We start from the raw sequence: 15,000 nt of genomic DNA, 5'->3' as shown, positions 1-15,000 counted from the left end.
CTCTGTATCTATTCTTTCTTAGCTAAACAGGTGGAAGATCTATCCAATTTGGTTATATTATATCATGGACTCGAAAAACGGATCTGAATTTGACTGAAATGCACGATCTTCACAGGTATCACTTTTCACGATACCTAAAAGGTGGAATAGCGATTTTCGAACCATTTCCTATAAGAGAATGGTTTCCATTACTTTGAGAAATGGATTCTTATATCAAACTATAGCTATTGCATTAAAGAAGAAAAGAAACTAATAGAAGTCGAAGACGCGGAATGATAGTGAATAGAGAGAAAGATTCTTCTGATTTTCTTGTTTCTATCTACTAGACGCCGTAGAGAATTGAGAATTTTCATGTCTTTCAATTCTCGTACTCGTAATTGGAAAGTTATGGAAGGAGACCCATCATTTTGCAATGAAAACAACATATAAAACTCTGGACAATTTCGAAATCAGGCCAAGCGTCTTAATACATATGCAAAAAAATTCATTATTGGCCCACCATTGATTAGAAGATTTAGCTTGTATGAATCGCTATTGGTTTGATACGAATAATGACAATCGTTTCAGTATGTTAAGGATACAGATGTATCCACAATTCATTTAGAGTTACTTAATAGTCTATTTCTTATACCATATCTCTATCCCGTGAAATTCTCGAGCCAAAAGATGGATGCATATGCTGTGTTTCATTTTGCTAAATGATATCAATTAAATGGTGTATCAATTCCATAAATTGCATATAGCAATAAATAAATCAGCAAAATTCTTTCTAATATTTTAGATAGAAGAAACATTTCTTCTATCTAAAATATTAGAAAGAATGTACCCTTCTATCCAAATCCAATTTGCATCGATAAAATAAATCCAAATTCCAGTAGTAGATGAATAATTGCAAATTTGTGTGTGTACGAGATTAGAATAACTTCAAAATAACTGACATAATTTTGTATTTTTCCTGATCAGAAAAATACATGAAAAAGAAAGGAGGTAGAAAAATTTTTGGATTTATGGTTAAAGAAGAAAAAGAAGAAAACAGGGGTTCTGTTGAATTTCAAGTATTCAGTTTCACCAATAAGATACGGAGACTTGCTTCACATTTGGAATTACACAAAAAAGATTTTTCATCGGAAAGAGGTCTACGAAGACTTTTGGGAAAACGTCGACGTTTGCTGGCTTATTTGGCAAAGAAAAATAGAGTACGTTATAAGAAATTAATCGGTCAGTTGAATATTCGGGAGCAGTAATTTAATCGTTCAAATTTTTTTCTTGTTTTATTATTTTTTTAGTAGTCTTATAGTAGTCTTAGATTTTTCATTTTGATGAGCCTCGCTTTGAGGAATTCATGGAATAATCCATTTTCATGGAATAATGAATTAAGGAAGAAAGGATATGAGTCTACCGCTTACAAGAAAAGATCTCATGATAGTCAATATGGGCCCTCAACACCCATCAATGCATGGTGTTCTTCGACTGATCGTTACTCTCGATGGTGAGGATGTTATTGATTGTGAACCCATATTAGGGTATTTACACAGAGGAATGGAAAAAATCGCGGAAAACCGAACTATTATACAATACTTACCTTATGTAACAAGGATATAGAGAGATTGTAGAAAGGGGATAGGATAGTTATTTTTGCAAGAGACTTGTTGTAAATTCCTTAACTTAAGAAAGAAAAAAGAATAAAAACACAGATACATAACATAAAAAAAAGAATAAATAAGACGAGATTCGACCTCCCCCTACATATTTAATTTCCTCTCCTATACAAAAACTAGCAAGACCCACTCCATTGGTAATTCCATCAATAACACCCTTATCAAAAAACTCCGTGAGTTCGGTTAACCCTCTTATACCGAGGGTAAAGACCCTAGTATAGAAAATATCTATATAACCACGATTATATGACCAACTGTATATATTTTTTTTTACTTGATCTAAAAATTCTTTTTTAGGATTTCCTTTGTAAAAAGAGTTTATTAAATCCAAATTCTGAAAAAAAGAATAAGCGGATCCATAGAAGATATATGCTATGAATAAACCAAAGATAGCTAGACTTACAGAAGAAATTGCATTAGTAATAAATTCATATGAATTTACAAAAGAATTAGAACTTTCCTGGGTAAAGTTTATTGAGGGAGTTAACCACTTTGATAATATGGTTAACTCTGCTATTCCATTACCAATTCCTCCATTATCAAAAGAGATTCCTATGAATCCAATGAACAAAGTGAAAAGTAGTAATATAAGAAGAGGAAATAACATAGTATTTCCCGTTTCATGCGGATAGGCAAAAGTTTTTTTAGCCCCAAAAGACGTAGTAAAGGATCCTATCCTATTTCTTGTATTACCTTGAATTTTTGGTATATTTTGTGAAAAAAAAGAAACTCCACTCTTCGTTGTTGATAAAACGAAATCCCTATTCACTCCTTTGGGTATCCTTTTTCCCCATAAGGATATTGAATACAAGGAACTCTCTTTAGTGCTACTGTAATTTTGAAAATGAACACGCAAATACCCATCAAATGTAAGTAAATATATCCGAAACATATAAAAGGCAGTTAATCCTGCAGTAAAGGAGGCTATTATTCCAAAAAAGGGCGAATACAACCAACTATTACTAAGGATTTCATCTTTGGACCAGAAGCAAGCAAGAGGTGGAATACCACAAAGAGAAAGTGTACCCCATAAAAAAGTAGTTCTTGTGATTGGAATGTATTTTCTTAAACCGCCCATAAGAACCATATTTTGACTTTTATCTGGTGAATATCCAACAAGAGGTTCCATTGAATGAATAACGGATCCGGATCCCAAGAACAATAAAGCTTTTGAATAAGCATGAGTGATCAAATGGAATAAAGCAGCTTGATAAGAACCTATACCTAGAGCTAACATCATATAACCCAATTGAGACATTGTAGAATAGGCTAAGCTTCTTTTAATATCTCTCTGAGCAAGAGCTAAAGTAGCTCCTAAGAATAGTGTTATTGTACCTACTAAAGAAATAAAACTCATTATCAAAGGTAAAGATATGAAAAGAGGAAGAAGTCGAGCTAGAAGAAAAATTCCCGCAGCAACCATAGTTGCTGCGTGTATAAGAGCCGAAATAGGAGTGGGCCCTTCCATAGCATCGGGTAACCATACGTGAAGAGGGAATTGTGCGGATTTCGCAACTGCACCAAGGAATAATAAAAAAGCACACAAAGTAGTAAGTAAAGAGTTAATTCCATTATTAGGAATCCAGTTATTAGCTATTTTGAACAAATCCCTAAACTCTAAACTACCTGTTATCCAAAAAAAACCTAAAATTCCTAATAATAGACCAAAATCCCCTACACGATTAGTTACAAAAGCTTTTTGACAAGCACTCGCTGCGATTGGTCGTGTAAACCAAAAGCCTATCAATAAATAAGAACACATTCCCACGAGTTCCCAAAAAAAATAAATTTGTATCAAATTGGAGCTAGTAACCAATCCCAACATGGAAGTATTGAAAAAACTTATATAAACAAAAAATCTCAAATATCCTTCATCGTGAGACATATAACCATCACTATAAATAAGAACCAGGATTCCTACAGTAGTAATTAGTATTAACATAATAGAAGTAAGTGGGTCAATCAAGTATCCAAATTCTAAAGAAAAATCATTATTGACGGTCCAAGACCATAGATATTGATAGATCGAACTTCCATTTATTTGTTGAATAGACAGTTGAACTGAGAATACCATAGCTATACTTAAGAGTAAAACACTAGGAAAAGCCCATATGCGACGAAGATTTTTTGTTGCTGTCGGAATAAGAATAAGGCCAAATCCCATTGACATAATAACTGGAAGTGGGAGAAGAGGGATTACCCATGCATATTGATATGTATGTTCCATAAGAAAAGAAATTGCAATTTTTACTTCAATTTTTACTTCAATTTTTCTATAAAATTGTTTCCGATTCACCAAACCAATTCTTATCTCTTTCTGAAAGAATAAATAAAAAGAATAAGAAAAAATACTGAAATTCTTAATTTTTCCAAAATTTATCTCATTGAAATAATTAAAAATTAAGAATGGGTTTAGTTGGTTAAATTAAAAAAGTTAATAAAATAACTAGGTAACGAAGTTATTTTATTAACTAAATAAAGATATTTATAAAAATAAAAAAAAAAAAGTGGAATCATTTTACTTTCTATTCATAATTCATTTTTATATTTCTTTAAAACAAAGATGAAACAGCTCTCTTGTTCCATAATTAACTGATTGAGTGAATTCCAATGAAAACCTATGTTTATAAGAAATTATCGAATAGTCCTTACTTCATATAGAACTAAAATTCTAATGACTATAAATTACCTAAGTTTTAGAATGTCTTGTTTAAGAGACTCAGTATTTTTTGTTTTGATTGGAATTCCTTTCCTTTATGGAATACCATTCTGAACTTAATTAACTATTTTCATTTTCCCTTCTTTTTATCCCCCCGTCTTATCTTATATGGGGGATAGGCTTCCATACCATATATCTATATATGGAGTATACTTGATATATAAATAGATATAAATAGATTTAAATGAGAAACCCTTCTATATATTCTATATTATTAAAAAAAAAGTATAAAATATATAAAGAAAAAATGTTAAAAAATTCTTGTTGTCTTATCCGCATTAGACAAAATGAAGTAAAAAATAATTCAAAATTTAAGTATCTTTCAGTATCTAAGTATAAATACTAATAAAAAGAAGAAAGAAGGATTGATTTGCAGCAATAGATGTCTTTCACATACAACTAGAAAAAAGTAATTTCCTTTTTGAATGGCAGTTCCAAAAAAACGTACTTCAATGTCAAAAAAGCGTATTCGTAAAAATATTTGGAAGAAAAAGACTTATTTTTCCATAGTACAATCTTATTCTTTAGTAAAATCAAGATCATTTTCGAGCGGTAATGAGCATCCAAAACCAAAGGGTTTTTCTGGGCAACAAACAAATAATAAGATTTTGGAATAATATGAATTGACTTATCAAAAAAGAATTCCAATTATTTAATAATTTGGATTCTTCTTTGAATGTACTTTTATGTGTCGAATTACTCGGTACAATATTCTTAGAACAAAAAACCCCTCTTATCTTATATATACAAGAAAAAAAAAGTTTTGTTTGGTATACTGTGTGCTAAGTATTCTTTTCCTATCAATGAACTTTTCATAATTTTCCTAATAGAATCCTCATATTCTATTAGGAAAATTATGAAAAGTGGAGTATTCTTACAATAGGACTTACAACTTCCACCTATCTTCTCCAAAATCATAAGGTTAGTAAATCTTATTAATAAGAGCATAAAGACTTTCATTCTAGAAATTTTTAAAAAATCCAAAAAGCCTTTTCTATTTATCCATTTTATTTTAATTTCATCATTAAATAGAAACCCTTTTGGATTTTTTTCATTGTATTGAAAGAATTTTCAAAATGTAAAGGGGAAATTAATTAGAAAAAATTAGTTCTATAATTGCAAGTTAGAAAAAAGAAGTTCCAACTCTTTCAAGCAGTGTTTGTGTTTCTATTGGGCAAAGCAAGAGTTTATTGTAAAAAAAAAAAATGGAAACGATACTACCAAACGAAGTCTATTTTAATGAAAACTCTAATGTTCCTAAATTTTATGGACTTTCCCAATATCGACGATTCCCAAGATAATAGCTATTATTCTTTTAAGTTACCTATTATTTGAAGTTAGCCGCCATGGTGAAATTGGTAGACACGCTGCTCTTAGGAAGCAGTGCTCAAGCATCTCGGTTCGAATCCGAGTGGCGGCATTCTTGAAAAAGAATACAATAGATTAGAAATCAATTCGAAATTTACAATTTTGTAATGGGACCTTCCCCTTATGCTATTTGCAACTTTAGAACATATACTAACTCATATCTCTTTCTCAACGATTTCAATTGTGATTACGATTCATTTTATAACCTTATTAGTTCGTGAACTTGGAGGATTACGCGATTCGTCAGAAAAAGGAATGATAGTTACTTTTTTCTCTATAACAGGATTCTTAGTTTCTCGTTGGGCTTCCTCGGGACATTTTCCATTAAGTAATTTATATGAGTCATTGATCTTCCTTTCATGGGCCCTGTATATTCTTCATACCATTCCTAAAATACAGAACTCTAAAAATGATTTAAGCACAATAACTACGCCAAGTACTATTTTAACGCAAGGCTTTGCCACATCGGGTCTTTTAACTGAAATGCATCAATCCACGATACTAGTACCTGCTCTACAATCTCAGTGGTTAATGATGCATGTCAGTATGATGTTATTAAGCTATGCAACTCTTTTGTGCGGATCCTTATTATCTGCCGCTATTCTAATCATTAGATTTCGAAATAATTTCCATTTCTTTTCTAAAAAGAAAAAAAATGTTTTAAATAAAACATTTTTCTTTAGTGATATTAAATATTTTTATGCAAAAAGAAGTGCTTTAAAAAGAACCTCTGTCCCTTCATTTCCAAATTATTACAAATATCAATTAACGGAGCGTTTGGATTCTTGGAGTTATCGTGTCATTAGCCTAGGATTTACCCTTTTAACCGTAGGTATTCTTTGTGGAGCAGTATGGGCTAATGAGGCCTGGGGATCCTATTGGAATTGGGATCCTAAGGAAACTTGGGCATTTATTACTTGGACCATATTCGCAATTTATTTACATAGTAGAACAAATCCAAATTGGAAGGGTACGAATTCTGCACTTATAGCTTTGATAGGATTTCTTATAATTTGGATTTGTTATTTTGGTATAAATCTATTAGGAATAGGCTTACATAGTTATGGTTCGTTTACATTAACACCTAAATGATTACATAAAATAAAACCTTCATGAAATGAAGGTTTTTACTTTTATGTTTTATTTGAGAACCCCTTGAACGCCTTATCAAAGGGTTCTCAAAAATTCGAGATAGATCTAATTATACTTTTTTACTTATTTCTGCATTATATACTTTTTTACTTATTTCTGCATTAATAGAGCAGACGAGTAAAAAAAAGCAAACCTATTTAGGATAATAATTGGATAAGAGAGCCTCTACCCTGTCAACGGATAGGGAGAGAACAAAATCTGGATAAATACCAATTCCTATTACTGGTAAAAAGATACAGATTAAAATAAAGAGTTCTCGTGGTCCAGAATCCACAAAATTTGCGTTTGGAACATTAAATAGCTTGTATCCATAGAACATCTGGCGTAACATAGATAATAAATAAATAGGAGTTAATATCATTCCAATTGCCATTACAAAAGTAATTAGTGTTTTTGGCATTAACAGAAATTTTGGACTAGTAATTAGTCCAAAAAATACTACTAATTCTGCGACAAAACCACTCATTCCTGGTAAGGCAAGAGAAGCCATTGAAAAGCTACTAAACATGGTAAAAATTTTAGGCATTGGGATAGATATTCCCCCCAGTTCTTCGAGATAAACAAGACGCATTCTATCAGAAGCGGTTCCTGCCAAGAAAAAAAGTGTAGCACCAATAAATCCATGGGATAATATTTGTAAAATAGCTCCATTGAGTCCAATGTTGGTTATGGAACCAATTCCTATAATTATGAAACCCATGTGAGATACAGAGGAATAAGCTATTCTTTTTTTGAAATTTCGTTGACCAAGAGAAGTTGAAGCTGCATAGATTATTTGGATCGCTCCTATTATTACTAACCAGGGCGAAAATAGATAATGAGCATGAGGTAACAATTCCATGTTGATCCGAATCAATCCATATGCTCCCATCTTTAATAATATTCCCGCTAAAAGCATACATGTACTATAATGTGCTTCCCCATGGGTATCTGGTAACCACGTATGTAGGGGTATAATCGGCAATTTGACAGCATAAGCAATAAGGAAGCCAAAATATAAAAGTATTTCCAAGGTTGCAGGGTATGATTGATTAATTAATCTTTCCAAATCTAATCCTGGTTCGTTGGAACCATATAAGCCCATACCCAGAACTCCGATTAAGAAAAAAATGGAACCGCCTGCAGTATACAAAATAAACTTTGTAGCTGAATATAGACGCCTCTTCCCCCCCCACATGGATAAAAGTAAGTAAACAGGAATTAATTCTAACTCCCACATGATAAAAAAAAGTAAAAGGTCTCGCGAAGAAAATAATCCTATTTGACCACTATACATTGCGAGCATCAGGAAATAGAATAATCGCGAATTCCGTGTAATTGGCCAAGCTGCTAAAGTAGCTAAAGTAGTGATAAATCCTGTCAATAAAATAGATCCTAATGAAAGTCCATCGATTCCCAATCTCCAGTGGAAATCGAAGACATCTATCCATTTATAATCCTCCTTTAATTGGATTAAGGGATCCTCCAGTTGGAAATGATAACAGAACGCATAAGTCATTAGAAGGAATTCTAATAAACAAATAGATATAGTATACCACCTAACGACTTTGTTTCCCTTATGAGGTAAAAAGAAAATTAATGAACCTGCAAATATCGGCAAAACAACAAGTATTGTTAACCAAGGAAAATAACTCATGATAAAGTGATAAAGACAAGATACGTTTTGACCAGAAAAGCCCGTGCTCGATTATTTCGAGCACAGGCTTCTTCGGTAAAGAGGAATCAGACGATTCGAGTGAAGTTTTTTGTAACGTATCAATAAGATAGAGCCATGCTACGTGTTGTTTCAGGCCCTAAATAAACGCGGACACTTAAAAAATCTGTCGGGCAGGCAGATTCACATCTCTTACAACCCACACAATCTTCGGTTCTCGGCGCGGAAGCAATTTGCTTGGCTTTACATCCATCCCAGGGTATCATTTCTAATACATCTGTTGGACAAGCTCGTACACATTGAGTGCATCCTATACATGTATCGTAAATTTTTACGGAATGTGACATTGGATCTATAAATTTTTCTTTTCAACATAAAATTTTTCGATCTGGTAAAAATGAAATTAGTACTATAATGAGTCATATGTATTGTAGACACCAGACGAAGCAATGGTTTATCCAAACTTCAAAAAAAAAAATCTATTTTTTAATCTGTTTGTGAGAAAGCGTGAAGAGAGCCAAGAGACTTTAATTTTGGATTTCAACAATAAATAAGAAATAAGAAAGAATTTTACGAATTGTACAGACGAATTCGAATTAGCCAATAAATTGGCTATCGTCTTTTCAATATAAATTATTGCAATATTCAAATTGCAATATCAATGAATTACAAATACAAAAATTCATTTAAGTGAAAAAGAATACTATGCAATAATCTACTAAAAAAAATGGATATTCTCAAATAATACTAAGAAAATAGTATTGATTTCTATTTATTTTAATATGTGCGCCTTTGTTTAGAGGATTCTATGTCTAATTATTCAAAAGTCTAATTATTCAATAAATTAGATTGATTGATACGAGTGGATTTCCTATTACGATGGATGGAAGAAAGAATGGATAGTCCAATAGCGGCTTCAGCAGCTGCAAGGGCTATAACAAAAATTGCGAAAATATCTCCTTTTAATTGGCGACTATCAAATAGATCAGAAAATGTTACGAGATTTAGATTAATTGAATTCAGTATAAGTTCAAGACATATTAGAGCTCTAACCATGTTTCGGCTTGTGATCAATCCATATGATACCAATCGAAAATAAATAGACACTCAAAAAAAGTACATGCTCAAACATCATTAACTAACTCCTTATCAATCTCGATTCATTTCAATATGAGGGCAAGAATTGAACCGATTCAATTAATTACAATAGAACAATTACACAACAAAAGAAAAAAAAAAAAAAAAAAAAGGAGGTATTTGTTGGCAGTAGATGGATTTTACTAAATCAAAATTGTGATTCTTTAGTTATTTATTTTAGATTTGCAATTCTTATAATTTGTACTTTTTCTAAGTTTTCTTATTGCCGAGCCATAGTAATTGCACCTATTAAAGAAACTAGAAGAATTATGGAAATGAGTTCAAACGGAAGATAAAAATCGGTTGCTAAATGAATTCCAATTTGTTGAACATTATTTATGAGACCCTGTTCTACTATTTGGTTTGATCTTGTAGTCCAAAGAATTCCATACCACGACGTATCTGGGATAGTAGTCATTAGTGAAAAAACAATAGTTATACAAACGAGTGAAGTGAACCCATCTCCAATAGTCCAATAATTCTTATCTTTAGACCATTCTGAGCCATTTACGAACATTACAGCGAATATGATCAAGACATTTATGGCTCCCACATAAATAAGAAGTTGTGCGACAGCTACAAAGTAGGAATTTAATAAAAAATAGAATAAGGATATACAAACAAGAACTAATCCCAGCGAAAAGGCAGAATAAATGGGGTTGGTAAGTAATACTACTCCTAGACCCCCTAGTAGAAGAACAAATCCCCCAAATAGCATAAGAATCTCATGTATTGGTCCAGGTAAATCCATTATGGATAAAAAGAAATTAATAGTATAAAATTTTTCATGAACTGACTAAAACTAAAGGATTCAAGGAAGGAAAAAAGGATTAGGGTATTTTTTTGTGTATAAACTTATAGTTATAAATTATATTATATCACGAAAATCTAGTCTGATTTAAAATAAGAAATAATTTCCAATAAGCAGTAGTTTTTCGTTTTTCTTTATAGTTTAATTTTAAAGTTTAATAAAGAATTATTAGATTTTTATAACAGAAAGACAAAATCAAAGTTTAGTAATCAGTAATCGTTCTTGAATTCGAAGATTTTTCTTTGTTTATTTTACTTTCAGACGAATTCCTAATTGTTTGAATTGTGTAATCTCCCATTATGGAGATTGGTAACCGACTTAAAGCAATTTGATTGTAATTCAATTCATGACGATCATAGGTAGAAAGTTCATATTCTTCAGTCATTGATAAACAGCTTGTTGGACAGTACTCAACACAATTGCCACAAAATATACAAACTCCGAAATCAATACTATAATTAAGCAATTGTTTTCTTTTAATATCCTTTTCAAATCTCCAATCCACAACGGGTAAATCTATCGGACATACGCGAACACATACTTCACAAGCAATACATTTATCAAATTCAAAGTGGATTCGCCCTCGGAAACGCTCTGGTGTAATTGATTTTTCATAAGGGTAGTGAATCGTTATAGGTAAACGATTTGTGTGGGATAAGGTAGTTATGAAACTTTGACCTATGTACCTTGTAGCACGTATTGTTTGTTGACCATAACTCATGAACCCAGTTACCATAGGGAACATATTCATTCTAAATATCTATGAAAAAGATATGTTTCTTTCTCTTGTTTGAGAGAGCTTTTGTGTTGAAAATATTCTTACTATTATTGTATTATCTTATTTATAGTGAAACAAGTTGAGAAGAGGTTGTTAATAAGAGATTGCCCAGGGAAATAGGTAAAAGAAATTTCCATCCAAGATTTAATAACTGATCCATTCTCATCCTCGGTAAAGTCCATCTTATTGTGATAGAAATGAAGAGAAATAAATAAGCTTTAGTTAATGTAATAAATATACCCATTGTCATTTCCAAAATTCCAACTGCTTTATTCATTTGGAAAAAATCAAAAAAGGATATATAGGGAATAGATAAATTCCACCCGCCCAAGTAGAGAACTGTTACAAATAAAGAAGAAACTAATAAATTTAGGTAAGAAACAAGATAAAATAAACCATATTTGATACCGGAATATTCAGTTTGGTAACCTGCTACTAATTCTTCCTCCGCTTCTGGTAAATCAAAGGGTAATCTTTCACATTCTGCCAAAGAAGAAATTAAAAAAACCAGAAAACCTATAGGCTGACGCCAAATATTCCATCCAAAAAAACCGTATTTTGACTGTGCTTCAACTATATCAACTGTACTTGAACTGTTAGATAATCATAGTCGGTGATAACATCACAGTTCCCACCGCTATTTCAAAACCGTACATGAAACCTTAGCTTCATACGGCTTCTCTATGATCAGAAAAAGGAAAGGACTGTTTTGTTCCTAGCCCCGGGGGCGTAGATAGAATTAGATAAAATAAAATAGATTTGAAAGTCCTAAATTAGACCAAAGGAATTCCGTCTGCTAGAATAAGAAAAAGCGCTTCCGAATTGATCTCATCCTTTATAATATAATGAAAATTTTTCTTTGTTCAGTAATAACTTAATCTTGGAATAAAACACTTGTTACTTGTTATAGGAATTCAATTAATAAATGGAAAGAGTTGGGTATTAGTTCATGAGCAATTCTGCATGAATATGGATAGAGGAAGGAAATAATGAAAATTTTTTCTAGTGCACTCCATATCTTTTTTACTATTCTTCTTTCCCCAGGGAGGGGGTATTTAAAAAGAAAAAATGGATAAAGGGTTAATTCGTTCTTGATAGCCATTTCCTTAACAAGTGAATGGGAACATACTCTGGATCGGAATCCGAAGAAAGTACTACTTGATAATTTCTACAAATTGCAAGTCCTTATTATGATTCCTTTTATGGGCAAAAATCTCTAATGTTTTAGATTTTCCATTACTAATCCTTTATGTACTTTAGTGTTCCTAACCCTTCACTAACTTTTGGTGGATTCTTCTTATGGATTATTAAGTTATAGTAATAACTAGGAGTATTCTAGTAATGGAATTCCATATCGTGAATCCTTTATTCTTGGCCGCTTCAAGATATGATGACTAATTAAAAAATATCAACCTTGGGATAAAGAGTTTACACTGCTTATGTTTACTTCCACTTTTTTCTTGTACGTAGGAAATGAGATTTTTTCTTTTTACTACAAATTTATAAGCTGTTTTGTTTCACTCATATAGCTATCTAGTTTAACTTACCAACCCAAATACTAAATAAGAAAAGGAATATAAATAGTTAATGGATTTTATAGGAAAAAGATCTATTTTAACGAATCACACGTAGAGATATTGCTAGCACACAAAAAGTTAATGGTATTTCATAACTAATGGATTGAGCAGCAGCTCGTAGACCGCCTGAAAAAGAATATTTATTATTTGAGCTATATCCTGCCATAAGAAGACCAATAGGAGCTATACTTGAAATGGCAATCCATAAAAAAACACCAATACTAAGATCGGCTAAAACAAAATGATATCCCAAAGGGATAACTAAAAAACTTAATAAAACTGATATGACTGCTATAGAGGGTCCAATGCTAAATAAAGAAATATCTCCTCGGGATGGCAGAATATCTTCTTTAAAAAGTAGCTTAGTCCCATCTGCTATAGCTTGAAGCAGGCCCAGGGGGCCAGCATATTCAGGACCAATACGTTGTTGTATCGACGCAGATATTTCTCTTTCTAACCACACAATTACGAGTACCTCTATTGTTATTCCCAAAAGGAGGGTCAAAATGGGTAGAATCGATATCAGTCCATAGACTTCTTTTAATAATTCCAATTTCGAAAAAGAATTGATAGTTTCTACCTCTACCCTATCTATTATCATTTCAACGATCAACTTCCCCCATAATGATATCTATACTACCTAATATCGTCATGATATCAGCCAATTTCATTTTTTTAACTAGCTGAGGAAGAATTTGCAAATTAATAAACCCGGGTGGACGGATTTTCCATCTCCAGGGGAAAAGGCTATCATCTCCTACTAGATAAATCCCTAATTCACCTTTTGGGGCTTCTACTCTTACATAAAGCTCTTGTCTTGACAATTCAAAATTGGGCGAAGGTTTTTTACCAAGAAATTTATACTCAAAATCATTCCATTCAGAATTATTTTCTTTCTTAAAGCGTCGGACTTCTAAATTTTCATAAGGTCCTCCAGGAATTTTTTCTACAGCTTGTTGAATTATTTTGATGGATTCCCTCATTTCACCAATTCGTACTAAATAGCGAGCTAACGAATCCCCTTCTTTTTGCCATTGGACTTTCCAATCAAATTGGTTGTAAGACTCATAAGGATCTACTTTACGAAGATCCCATTGTATTCCAGAAGCTCGTAACATCGGTCCCGATAAGCCCCAATTTACTGCTTCTTCTCCGCTAATAAAACCTACTCCTTCAACTCGCTCTAAAAAAATTGGATTCTGTGTAATAAGTTGTTGATATTCAACAACTCCGCGTAAAAAATAATCACAGAAATCTAAACATTTATCGATCCATCCATAAGGTAGATCGGCGGCTACTCCTCCGATGCGAAAGTAATTGTGCATCATTCGCATACCTGTAGCAGCTTCAAATAGATCATATATTAATTCTCTCTCTCTAAAAATATAGAAAAAAGGAGTCTGTGCGCCGAGATCCGCCATAAAAGGTCCAAGCCATAGCAAGTGAGAAGCTATCCGGCTTAATTCTAACATAATTACCCTAATATAGCTGGCTCTTTGTGGTATTTGAATATTCTCCAAGAATTCTGGTGCATTTACTGTTATTGCTTCTGTAAACATAGTAGCTAAATAATCCCACCTTGTTACATAAGGTAAGTATTGTATAATAGTTCGGTTTTCCGCGATTTTTTCCATTCCTCTGTGTAAATACCCTAATATGGGTTCACAATCAATAACATCCTCACCATCGAGAGTAACGATCAGTCGAAGAACACCATGCATTGATGGGTGTTGAGGGCCCATATTGACTATCATGAGATCTTTTCTTGTAAGCGGTAGACTCATATCCTTTCTTCCTTAATTCATTATTCCATGAAAATGGATTATTCCATGAATTCCTCAAAGCGAGGCTCATCAAAATGAAAAATCTAAGACTACTATAAGACTACTAAAAAAATAATAAAACAAGAAAAAAATTTGAACGATTAAATTACTGCTCCCGAATATTCAACTGACCGATTAATTTCTTATAACGTACTCTATTTTTCTTTGCCAAATAAGCCAGCAAACGTCGACGTTTTCCCAAAAGTCTTCGTAGACCTCTTTCCGATGAAAAATCTTTTTTGTGTAATTCCAAATGTGAAGCAAGTCTCCGTATCTTATTGGTGAAACTGAATACTTGAAATTCAACAGAACCCCTGTTTTCT

The sequence above is a fragment of the Triticum urartu genome, unplaced genomic scaffold (assembly GCF_056163025.1).
Source record: "Triticum urartu cultivar PI428250 unplaced genomic scaffold, HENAU_Tu73 scaffold327, whole genome shotgun sequence".
NCBI lineage: Eukaryota > Viridiplantae > Streptophyta > Magnoliopsida > Poales > Poaceae > Triticum > Triticum urartu.
Note: the sequence above shows the minus strand (reverse complement) of the source record.